Source organism: Sander vitreus, chromosome 15 (assembly GCF_031162955.1).
Source record: "Sander vitreus isolate 19-12246 chromosome 15, sanVit1, whole genome shotgun sequence".
Classification (NCBI taxonomy): domain Eukaryota; kingdom Metazoa; phylum Chordata; class Actinopteri; order Perciformes; family Percidae; genus Sander; species Sander vitreus.
The window spans coordinates 6,359,050-6,372,202 of NC_135869.1; the positions used below are offsets into that span (position 1 = coordinate 6,359,050).

The window sequence follows — 13,153 nt, forward strand, 5'->3', positions numbered from 1 at the left end:
CCGTATGCACCCAAATACTCAGTGTAAACACTTAGTATACTAACATAGGGGCCCCAATGAAGCCCATGCTCCCAGTAAGCACCCAGATAGTCAGTATGGGTCACTCCTATACTAACTTCAGGGGCCTTCATGGGGGCCTTCAGGGGCCCCTGAAGAAGCCCATACTCACCGTATGCACCCAACTACTCAGTGTAAACCCTTAGTATACTTACATAGTCAAATAATAAGTATTTTTTGTAACAGTAACTTAACGTTAACATAATGGTTAACGTTTTACGTTATTTGCTTTACCTTACCGTTACATAAATACATACATACATATTTAAGAGTTTCTGTACGGCAGATAAATACATAGTTATGATGTTTTCTGAAGACAAAAGCTTATAAATGTTAATTTATTTATCAGTTTCTTTAATACACAGGGACAGTTCACATTATGGCTTCCCCCAGCCCATCTGTTGGGTTTTAACTCACTAGAATAGTTAATGACACAAATGTTAAAAACAAGGGGGCTTAAAACCTCATACTTTCATTAAAAACTTAAACGCTAACGTTTCTGCAGCTCGCCTGTCCACATCCGAAAAATAAAACTTTTAACATTATCAAATTTAACAGTGTTTAAACCTTGACTTGTCTCTAATCTCAGTGACGTTAACGGTTAAAACGTTGGATTTAATTAATGTTACATGGCTAACCTGAACTGTGGTATTTTAGAAAAAGAAAAAGAGAGAGAAAGAGTATGAGCTGATCAGCTTGATAAAGGAGGACATGAGATTGCACAGGGAGGCAGAGGACAGAAGAGAAAGGGAGAGCAGTGAGAGGATGGACCGACTGTTTTCGTTGTTAGAAAAATTAATTGATTAATAAAATAATAAATACTTTGAATTGAAATGGATTGTTACATTGTTTATTCTATTTTTTTTAATTTAAAGCAAAAATTATAAAAAATTATCGATTTACAACCTACAACACCTTGATTAACTATTTACAAATTAAAAATATTAGAGCAGTATATTAATAATAATAATATATATTAATACAGTATAAAACAGTATTGTTGTTTATTTCTATCTACATATTTTGGCTGAGCAGGGAGTCCCTGGTGGTGCTCCTGGGCCTGGATGAGGTGCCCCATTAAAGACCCTGGTGTCTGTTTCCAGGAGTGGGATATCATCTAGGGTGGTCTCCAGAGGTTTTTTGGGATGCATCTCTCCACTGTCCACCACATCGTCTACAGAGTCAATCAACGGTTGCCACGTCACTAAGATGTGTAATAAATTAATATTTTAAAAATATATTACTTCACAGCCTTTTTTGACATCCGATATCTCTCACCATAAAACATTTTTTAATAAGCAACATTGTTGTATTACAAAATATTTAAAATGCGAATAATAGCTTCACAATTCTTTTACTTGCCTGTTAAAAATAATCGTGATCAGGGGGGTACCTCCTCCAGGGCAGACACCTCTGCAGTCAGCTGGTTACGCCAGGGAGCACCACTTACTGCTTCCAGCTCATTCTCCCCCTCATCCTCGCATTCTCCTCAGGCTCATCCCTTCAGGGCCACAATGTCACCAGCCCCAAGGCAGATGTTGTAGAGGATAGCACATGCTGTTATGACCTAAAAGGGTAAAATAATGATTTTTTTTTTTTTTTAAAAAGGCATCCTGTAGGGAGTGATGAGGGAGAGTGGGTGTTGCAGGCATGGGTACCCACTGTCTGCTAGGAGGAAGTGCCCTGGAGGAGGGTAGAGTGGCCGCCGGTAGAGTGGGCTTTAGTGGAGCACTCTGGAGTCATGGACTGACCCAGGCCATCCCAGGTATGTGTCGATGAAGTCGACGGTCACAAACAGCCTGCAGAATGATGGATGGGGAACAGTTTCCTGTTCCTGTAGCACTGATCACCAGGCCCCCCTAGTGGCTTGATGCAGACATGGCAGACCTGCAAACCCATGAGACACAGCCTCCAGGTCTTCTGGGGTTTTTGGGAGGTGGATGACCTGGTGGAAAATGGCCACCACCTCCTCAGTAACTCTGTGGACAATGCACTGGACAGTGGATCAAGGCATCCCAAACACTGGAGACCACCGTATGATGTCCCATTTTCCAGCCAGAACAGAAACACCAGGGTCTCGATAGTGGCACCCTATCCGTGTCTCCGTTCCTGGTTGAGAAGGCCCAGCAGCACTGTCAGGGCCTCCTTGCTCAGCTGAAAATCAGGTCTGGTGTCCAGGTCATTAGAAAAAACCTGTCCAGAACAAGGACACTCAGGTTGACTCTCACATATTGGGTTCTATGCTGTTTTAGGGGAAGGAGAAGAAAAGGAAAATGGTAAATAAGCAATAGCTAGATACTAAGTGAGAGCTTTTTTTAAACACTATGTTTATTGAGTTTAAATTTTCTTTCCAAACAGAGATAGAGGACAATCAGTACAAAATGGAAAATGTTAAAAGCATTAAGTGACAGTTTAACATTAGATATATGATGCTTAAAGGCTTATTGTTAACTATCTATCTAGGATAATGACAAACCATTTTTTCAATATTAGATATAGGCTATTATATATATTTTTAAATAAAACTATTTCATAAAAGTTAAATGACATTAGCAATATAAAACTGTTGACCCTAACCTAACCGTTAGCTAACATTAACGTTAATATATTAACGTTAACATTACTGTTGGATTAAACGACTTTAACCAATCTTAATTTACCTCTCCATGGTCCTCTCGCATTCGGAGATACATCACACGCCGGCGCTGGCAGAGCTTTGAACTAATTATAAAATAAAAACAATAAAAACAATATTATTTTGTATAACTTCCTAAGGCTCCAATTCAGCGCTGTTTGACCCCGGTTATCAACTGCAGCTGTTGCTAGGCGACGGGAGCAGCGCTTCATGACGCAGGGGTAAAGGTGTAACCGTCTGTTGACGCAAACAGTAAAGACTCCGTAGACCAGACCGTCTCATTTCCGAGACCGCTCGGTTCAGCCTTAATGGGATTTGAAGGATGCGGTCGAAGTAGACCTCGAAGGCTGCAACCTCCGAAAGCTGCAACCTCCGAAAGCTGCAACCCCTGAACTGGGACATAGCTTATGTCTGTAAGTTAAGCTAACACATGTAACGTCGGGCAAATCGTTAGCTTGAGTGTCAGGATCCCACAGTCTTCCCATTCCTCCTGCTGATTCCTCACGTCTGTATCCACTTTTGGCTTAATAAAAGCTCAGTTTTCCGGGTCTGCAGTAGAGATGTTCTGATACCGATACCAGTATCTCCGATACTGCCTAAAACGCTGGTATCGGTAAGTACTGGAGTTTATGCACCGATCCGATACCACGTAATAAAGCCCTAAAGAAAAAATACGTTAGTTTATTTATGTTCTTTTTCCGTTATAACTGACTGTCAAACTGCAGAATAAAAGAAAGTTCTGTGGCATTCATGTTTCACAAAGAGTTTAACCTGAGCCAGACTGACAACAAAGATAGAAATAATATCCCATCCATACAGGGATAGTAGTATACAGTTGTTAAAACATAATAAAATATATGACGCACTGGTATCGGATCGGTACTCGGTATCGGCCGATACGCAAGTTCAGGTACCGGAAAGCAAAAAACTGGTATCGGACCATCTCTAGTCTGCAGCTTATAAACACTTAAGTCATGGGTTCTGTTGGTAGTGAATATAACTAAGTAAAGAACACATCTGCGTAAGCTAAAATGTTTCAAATTGAGAGAAGGTGTGATTAGTGTTGGGTGATGTCTACCGAGTTGGCATATGGCGATGTCCACAGTGAAACATCACGATGTACGTTGACATCTCCTCTCTGCTGCGCTGCTTGCCTGGTGCTGATGAATGCATTTGTGCCACCGCAAACCCCATCGTTGGTGTGGATGGGTATCACAATGTCTGACGTGACATCACTATGGCTGTCTGCCATTGTCGATGGACAAAGACATCAGCCATAGGACCAACCATAGGTGTCATAGAGGAAACAAATAATTTTACTCATGATTTAATAGCCTATTTTTGGTGTGTGAGCCACACTGTTTCAAACTCTATCTTTCTTTTCTCTCTTTCCCTCACTCTGTCTCTCACTCTCTTGCTGCCCAGTCAAAATCATTCTTTAATAAATAAAAAAGTACAGTAGCTGTATTGTCAATTAGGCTGGAATACAGGACAACGTCTGAACATCAGGGTTTTTTTTTCACAGCTTCAATACAAAAGCCACAATTTGTGACAAATGACAAAGCACCTTCATGTAGCATCAAAATAAACTGTTATATCAGTGAATAAAAGAGGGAACCAGGCGCAGGCGCCAGCTCTGTAGCTACTGCAGGGCTTTGATCACCACAATATTTTCCACTGCACCACGAATTACAAATACTGGCCTAAAAACAACAATATAATAGATCAGGCAATGTTATAGCCTGATATGCATGAAATCAGAAATCTGACTGTCCGTCATAAATAAAAAACAATTACACGATGCCGAGTTGCATGTCAGGTCCTGTTGGAGACGTCTATTCCAAAAGAGCATAGAGTTAAATATCAAAACACACATTAATACTGTCTGTAAATAGGAGTTCAGTTTACTGACGTGCTGACCGGTAACCTCGTATAATTTTACATACAGTTGAGTTGGCTTTTATTTACGGATACATGAAGATTAGTTGTAACTGAAATAGCCAAATAGGCACAGACACCCCTTAAAGGGTAACTACCGTTTTTTTCAACCTAGACCCTATTTTCCTATGTTTCTGGGTGTAAGTGACTGATAGGAACAACAATCTTTGAAACTGGTCCAGTATTAAGCGTGAACGCTGTAACCGGCAGCCACAGAATAGGCTGCAATGTAACCCTATGGGGCAAATGTTCACCGTCAGTTTGGTCCAATAAAAGTGCTGTTTTTTGCCACTGACAGGCTCAGATTAATATTCTTTCTGTTTAACCACTTAACCCACCAGACTCCATTTAAAAAAAAAAACTTTTAGCGTGTATAGAGCCATCATATTTTCACATGTAAATTGGTAAACTATGCATTTATTTCAACCAAAACTATAGAAGTGATGGTTGGAAAAGTGGTAAAACGACCCAAAACGGCTTTTCATAGTTTTATTTTGTTTCTGTCGATTTTGAATGAATTGTATTTTAAGCTAAAATTACTGTTTATTTACATGGAGTCTGGTGGCTTTAGCGAGTGCGATTTCGCGGATGATTTTATGTTTTTAACAAAGGATCTTACTCTTTAACATAAAGGTCGACATCCTTAGAAATCCTTTCCATAATGCTGTCAGACACTTAGAATATTAATCTGAGCCTGTCAGTGGCAAAACGAGCACTTTTGTGAAGGTAAATACAAACTGCACAATTGCCCCATAACTTACATTGTAGCTTGTTTTGCCGTCTTGCTTAATACTGGACCAATGTCAAAGATTGTTGTTCCTATCAGTCACTTACACACAAAAACATAGGAAAATAGGGTCTAGGTTAAAAGAACAGTAGTTACCCTTAGCCTAATTTGGGATTGAAAAAGAATACATATAAATAGATTAGATTAATATGTAGCGTGATTAGAAGTGGCCCTAAAATAATATCACGATATTTTAGGGTGATGATAATCTTGAACTTTATTGTTAATATCATACAAGTGCAACAAAACAAGTGTTATATGTCAGCATAAACGTTAACAGTTTGCCTTCAAATATTCAGTAAAAACAATTAAAAAACAGGGGCAGTTAACAGCCGAGTTAACAGTCCGAGACTTTTGGACGAACAGGTGACGACTGCTGAGACTGTTTCTGAATTATTTAACAGCAATAAAAATAGATATAAAAGCATTAACACATTAATAAGGTCCAGTGTTTCCTCTATGTTGATAGCATAGTAGCGGTCCGCCACGGTAAAATTTCCAGCGCCACGGTATCAGAAATAGGGCAGACGCACAACAGGGTTTCCGCTATGTACACCGCGCATCACCGCTCCTTCAGCCGTTGTATGAAAAGTCATAAACTCGTAGCGCCGTCTGCTCTACTGAACTCAAGCAACTGTCATCCGCTCTCTCTCCCCCCTAGGGTGAGCAGAGCAACTGGAACAGTGACAGGACGTCATCACTCGCCAAGTTATGGCAACCAAATAAACAACAGGGCGAGTACTACTTCACTCAATAAGTGATAAACAGCGACGAAAGCCGCGACATAAAATCCACACTCACACCCGTGAAATATGACAGCTACAGTTTATTGGAAAATAGCTTTGTGATGAATTTACTGTCCCAGACCCCAATTTAATCAGACCCCAGATGAGACAAGAAGCTAACGTTAGCCACGCTGCTGTGACAGCCCCTCTGCCTCTGACTGGCCGCTGCAGGAGTCTGTGTGTATTCCTCCGACACGCTGTAGTAACGTTACTGATTTAAAACCGTTTTCCAGGTTAGTGGGGGTGCATACTGCTCAAAACCAACATGAAAAATGTAGCTAGTAATGTTCACTCAGCGTTTTGTTTTGTTGTTAAACTGTGTGTAAAATGAGCGGTGACGTTAAATCACCCTACGGTACCGTATATATTTTCTGGATGGTTTCAAGGTAACGGTCGGTAGCTTATATTAGCAGATAAGCCCGTACTATGACATCCAAAATCCCCCCCCCCCGCCCCATCCCCCCGCTGAAAAAAATTCTAGCGGAAACACTGGGGTCTGTTACAGGCGAGGTGGTCAAGCTTCCCATTAGTCACTGTTCCAAAAAGGAACAAGTTCATTATCAACCAGGAGCAACTTGTCTGCAGTAGCCGAGAGAGCAGCATCACCACAGGGCTAGCATCAGAGTAGCTTATCCTAGCCTAACTTCTTAGCCAAACTACTATTGCTAGCTTGGGAGCTATGTGGACTAGTTTCAGCAACTGGGCTTCATTCGAGTACGCCCAGTTCATCTTAGCTCCACCCACACTCCATCCACGGTCCATCTCCCCACGCGTCAGCCCTGCCAGTGCCAAGATGGCGACGGCAGGAGCCGCCCACTTTGTGCTTCATTTAAGCTCTTAAGAAACCAATGGGTGACATCACGGACACACCCTCCATAGTTTTAACATTCTATGGCACCCACTCAATCACATGCACCGATGGTCACACACACACACACACACACACACACACTTGGCTAGCTCTCTGGCTGCTACACCCGCTTGTCACAGCCAAAAAATGTGGAGTCAACAACAGAAACACAAAGACAGTGTGAAAATGTGTTTTATTAAATCAGTAAAGCTCATTGAACTGAACTCTGCTCTCTGTGTTTGTATATGTACGTGTGTGTGTGTGTGTGTGTGTGTGTGTGTGTGTGTGTGTGTGTGTGTATATGTTAGAGAGAGAGAGAGGGAGAAATGTCTTGCAGGGGCAGAATGTACAGAGACATGAGGCAACATTGCAAGCCACACTGGAAGGACCCACAAACTGCACAGTGTGTTTCCAAACAGTCTCATTGTAATTACTTACACACACACACACACACACACACACACACACACACACACACACACACACACACACACACACACAGCAGAGCCGCCATAGCTCTGAGCACTGCAATATCTCATTTTCCATATTTACAGAATATGTTTAAGACAGACAGCATCATTGCTCTGATGCAGCACGCATCTCCAGCACACTAAAAAAATCCCTTCAAAGATTATTGGTAAAACCCACATTAATTCAGCTCACTGGTCACAGAACTGTGTGTTTATGTTGGATTTTAAAAGCTGGAGCCCTCACCCTGGAGAGAAGCATCAGACTGATTGAAGTTTCAGGAGGACAGAGGGGATGCAGTTCACAGACTGTGTTTCTAATGATGACTGTGATGCTGTATGATGATGACCACCAACTGGAGGTCACTCCTCACTCTCCTCTTTTATTTACCATCACGTATCTGGTGACCGAGCTCGTTATCTGGTTACCATGCGTAGAAAAACAGCTCAGCTGGTTTTGGTTACCTTATTAACTGGACAGCAGTCTGGAGCGGCTCCCTGTCGCAGCAGTCACAGATTCAACTTGTCCGTCGTTCCTCTCCTTAAATCCACAGTCCGTATAGTTCAGGTTCAGATCCGCTCATGGGGTTTGATCGCCTATGTGCCCTCACTGTGTCTCTATGTCTCCCGTTTAACACGGTGTGCAGCACGCAGCCAGCCGGGCGGAGGGACGGGAGCGAACCGGCAGCGGCTCGGCTGCTACAGCGTCACAGGAGAGGACTGTATGGAAAGCCAAACGGGTCAAAATACGTCACAATTCTCACGGCGTTTTGAACGCCGTTCTTGGCGCCACCTGGCGTTTAATAAACGCCACAACACCTCTAATAAACACCACCAAGCGTGTGACGTCACCAGGCGTTTAGTAAAGGCCACCAGATGCTTATTAGACACCTGGGCCCCATTTCAGGAAGGAGGTTTAACAAACTCTTAGTCTAACCCTGATGTCTGAGTTGATTTACCCTGAGATGGGAAACTCTGAGTTTTCGGTTTCAGAACAGCTGATATGAGTTGGTTCAATCAACTCAGAGTATGTTCACCACCACAATAAAAAGGCAGCATGAATGGAGCCATGAGAAAACGATTCACCATGGTAACAACCACAAACAAACGGGTCGGCGGAAATCTCATGCTCACATACAGCGAGTTAAAAAAACAACACAGCGGCTGCTACAAAAGAGAGAGAATTTGCGTGGGAGAAAATTACTGCTAGAGTAAAAGTGTATATTCCAATATAGTGTATATCATATTTAATCATAAGTATAGGCTAATATTACTGGTGAAATTGTATTGAACCTATAATCTATTTCATTTAGGTGCAATACTACGAAAAAGTGTGCCTACTAACTATGCCTACTAATCCCATTCTGAGGCTGCAGCACCATCATTAACAGAATTATAATTCATAATCTTTTTATTTCAAAGGGTTTAAATCATTCACCTGCAATAATAGCCTACTGTGAAACTCTTTTTTAATGTCTCTTACCTGTTTGTGTTCAGGGAACACTACAAAAACGTTTAACACACGTTTCAGAGCTAGTCACATGCACTCTTCTGACGGCACTTTACAGTGGCTTTACTAATATGCTCTGCATCCCCAATGTTGTAAAGAAAACTGCTGTTTGCAAAACAATTAATGTGTCACAAATAATCTCTATATATATATATATATATATATATATATATATATATATATATATATATATATATATTTGTACTTGTAGTTGATGATACATGGTTTTTGTCAAAATGTTTTCGATCAATTTTGGTGCTAAACCTCAGAGACAATGTACAAAAGAGCATCCGCACACCACCAGGAGAGCAGCAGCAACTGCAAAGGACAATTTATTTTTATAAAAAAAAAGAAAAATTTACTGACAAACACAAAAGCATGACACATCAGTAAGCATTCACGTCAACATTAAACATTTTAATTAGATGTTGGTCTCATCGTTGTCATTGTCCCCTTGTTGTAGTTGATGACACATGTTTTTTGTCAAAATGTTTTCGATCACTAGCAATGTCGCATCCAGTTCCCAGGCTTGGTTTGTGTTTTGTTTGTTGTCTCTGACTTCCGGTTTTATTTTGCTAACCACTGTCTGTCTCTGTTTCAGGTCACTTGGCTTCCCATCTTTGTCTGATTTCCCACCTATGTGATTACCCTCCCTTCCCTAATGTGTGTCACCTGTGTGTAATCGTCTTCCCCGGTCCCAGTGTATGTATACTCCCCTTGTGTCACTTTTCAGTTGCGAGATTGTTATAATGCCAGATCAGACTATTACTCATCATTAATAGAAGAAAATAAGAACAACCCAAGGTTTCTTTTCAGCACTGTAGCCAGGCTGACCGATAGTCACAGCTCTATTGAGCCATCTATTCCTATAGCTCTGAGTAGTGACGGCTTCATGAGCTTCTTCAATGATAAAATTATAACAATTAGAGATAAAATTCATCAGCTTTTGCCCCCAACTTCTAACGGTTCACCTTTAAACGTAGGACCTGCTAGAAAGAACGATAAGACCCGACATATACTTAGACTGCTTTTATCCTATAGAACTTCAACAACCAATGTTAAAGGTCTCTTCAGCTAAGCCATCCACCTGTCTCTTAGACCCCATCCAAACGAGGCTACTTAAAGAAGCGTTACCCGTGGTTAACACTTCATTACTAGATATGATCAATATGTCTTTATTAACAGGTTATGTACTGCAGTCATTTAAAGTAGCTGTGATAAAACCTCTTCTGAAAAAACCCACCCTAAATCCTGAGGTCTTAGCCAACTATAGACCTACAGTATATCTAACCTTCCCTTTCTCTCCAAGATCCTTGAGAAAGTAGTCGCTAATCAGTTATGTGATTTTCTACACATCAATAGTCTATTTGAGGACTTTCAGTCAGGATTTAGAATGCATCATAGCACAGAGATGGCACAGGTGAAAATTACTAACAACCTTCTAACTGCTTAAGACAAAGGACTTGTCTCCGTATTTGTCTTATTAGATCTTAGTGCTGCATTCAACACTATTGACCATACCATCCTGTTACAGAGACTGGAACATTTAGTTGCCATTAAAGGAATCGCTCTAAGCTGGTTTAAGTCCTATTTCTCTGATCGATCTCAATTTGTTGATGTTAACGATAAATCCTCCAGGTGTGCTAAAGTTAGCCATGGCGTTCCACAAGGCTCAGTGCTTGGACCAATTCTATTCTCCTTATATATGCTTCCTCTAGGCAATATTATTAGGAAACACTCAATTACCTTTCACTGTTATGCGGATGACACCCAACTATACTTATCAATCAAGCCGGACGAAACCATTCAGTTAGCTAAACTTCAAGCATGCATTAGAGATATAAAATCCTGGATGACCTACAATTTTCTGATGTTAAACTCAAACAAAACTGAAGTTATTGTGCTGGGCCCTAAACACCTCCGAACCTCATTATCCAAAGATATAGTTACTCTGGACGGTATTGCCCTGGCCTCCAGCACTACTGTCAGAAATCTAGGAGTTATTTTTGATCAGGATATATCCTTCAACACCGACTTAAAACAAACCTCAAGAACAGCCTTTTTTCACACACGTCCTGTCTCAAAATGATGATGAAAAACTAGTCCATGCATTCATTACTTTCAGGCTAGACTACTGTAATTCCTTACTATCAGGTTGCCCAAATAAGTCCCTTAAGACTCTCCAGCTGATCCACAATGCTGCAGTGCATGTTCTGACAAGAACTAAGAAAAGAGATCATATTTCTCCAGTATTAGCTTCTCTGCATTGGCTTCCCGTAAAATCCAGGATTGAATTTAAAATCCTTCTTCTAGCGTACAAAGCTTTAAATGGTCAAGCACCATCATATCTTGAAGAGCTCATAGTACCTTATTGTCCCACTAGAGCACTGCGCTCCCAGAATGCAGAGTTACCTGTGGTTCCTAGAGTCTCCACAAGTAGAATGGGAGCCAGAGCCTTCAGCTATCAGGCTCCTCTCCTGTAGAACCAGCTCCCAGTCTGGGTCTGGGAGGCAGACACCGTCACCACATTTAAAGGACCGGACACACAGAGCCGATAATCGGCAGTTGGACAGTCTGGCGAGGTCAGTGACTCGAGTCTGTTTGGTGTGTTCCGTGCCGTCGTCCGTCTGAGGGGCCGTCATCCTTCATTTTGGCCGATTTGATATGAATCGGCGGGGTGGGTACTGCCGGCAGTCGGACTCAAATGACCCATCTGATTCGTATTCTGAACAAGCAGCCATGACAGTCTGTCTTTGAATTTCCGGAGAAACCAGACCCACGTGACGCGTTCGTCCAATCAGCTGCCGGTTTTTATTTTTGGGCAACAATACAGATTAGCGCCGCCTGCTGTTATGGAAACATATTACGTCTCGTCGCTTTGGTGTGTTCCAAGGACTTTTTTGACCAATTTGGGGAGACTGATCAGCCCAACTGCCTTTTCTGCCGACGTTTGGCCGTCGGCTTTGTGTATCTGGGCCTTAAGAGTAAACTTAAAATTCTCCTCTTCGATAAAGCTTATAGTTAGGGAGTGAGGAGTTGCAGCATCCGCCTAGCCCTGCCCACCTGTTCTCGTCATAGTCGTCAGATTCATTTACCATATAATCAATAATATAATCAGCCCGATCCGGTTGGGGAGAGTTCTAGCCCGACCAGGCTCCTCTCCTTAATCCAAGAAAACATGCTGGGCGAAAAAAAAAACATGAGGACTCCGGGGAATGAGCTCCCCAGAGCTAGGTTAGTAACAAGCATTTCTGGGACATGGATGCACACAATGGAAAGAGAGAGGAGAGAGAAGCTCAGTGTGTCAAAAGAAGGAAGTCCCCCGGCAGTCTAAAACTATAACAGCATAACTAAGACAGACAGGTTAAGGTGGCAAGATTAGCGCCGCCTGCTGTTATGGAAACATATTACGTCTCGTCGCTTTGGTGTGTTCCAAGGAACTTTTTTGACCAATTTGGGGAGACTGATCAGCCCAACTGCCTTTTCTGCCGACGTTTGGCCGTCGGCTTTGTGTATCTGGGCCTTAAGAGTAAACTTAAAATTCTCCTCTTCGATAAAGCTTACAGTTAGGGAGTGAGGAGTTGCAGCATCCGCCTAGCCCGGCCCACCTGCTCCTCGTCATAGTCGTCAGATTCATTTACCATATAATCAATAATATAATCAGCCCGATCCGGTTGGGGAGAGTTCTAGCCCGACCAGGCTCCTCTCCTTAATCCAAGGAAACATGCTGGGCGAAAAAAAAAACATAAGAACTCCGGGGAATAAGCTCCCCAGAGCTAGGTTAGTAACAAGCATTTCTAGGTAACAGCATAACTAAGAGAGACAGGTGGCACCAAAATTTTGGTTGCCACTATTCATCACACCCCCAACCGGCACCTTCAGACACCGCCTAGCAAGAGCCTGGGTCTGTCCGAGATTTCTTCCTAAAAAGGAGTTTTCCTCGCCACTGTCGCACTAAATGCATGCTCTTGGGGGAATTACTAGAATTGTTGGGTCCTTGTAAATTATAGAGTGTGGTCTAGACCTACACTATCTGCAAAGTGTTTTGAGATAACTCTTGTTATGATTTGATACTATAAATAAAATTGAATTGAATTAGAACCTTGTGTGTCTCACTCTCCAGC

The 13,153-nt window shown here is 42.0% G+C and overlaps 1 protein-coding gene across 1 annotated transcript in view; it reads right to left on the minus strand.

Moving 5' to 3' along the window:
- LOC144530715 (junction plakoglobin a-like) overlaps positions 1–8,172 on the minus strand; it is a 136,637-nt gene extending 128,465 nt beyond the window's left edge. The window contains exon 1 of the mRNA XM_078270415.1: positions 7,985–8,172. The gene's annotated coding sequence lies outside the window, so the exon portion shown is untranslated. The remainder of the gene's footprint in view (positions 1–7,984) is intronic.
- Between the last annotated feature and the right edge of the window lie 4,981 nt (positions 8,173–13,153).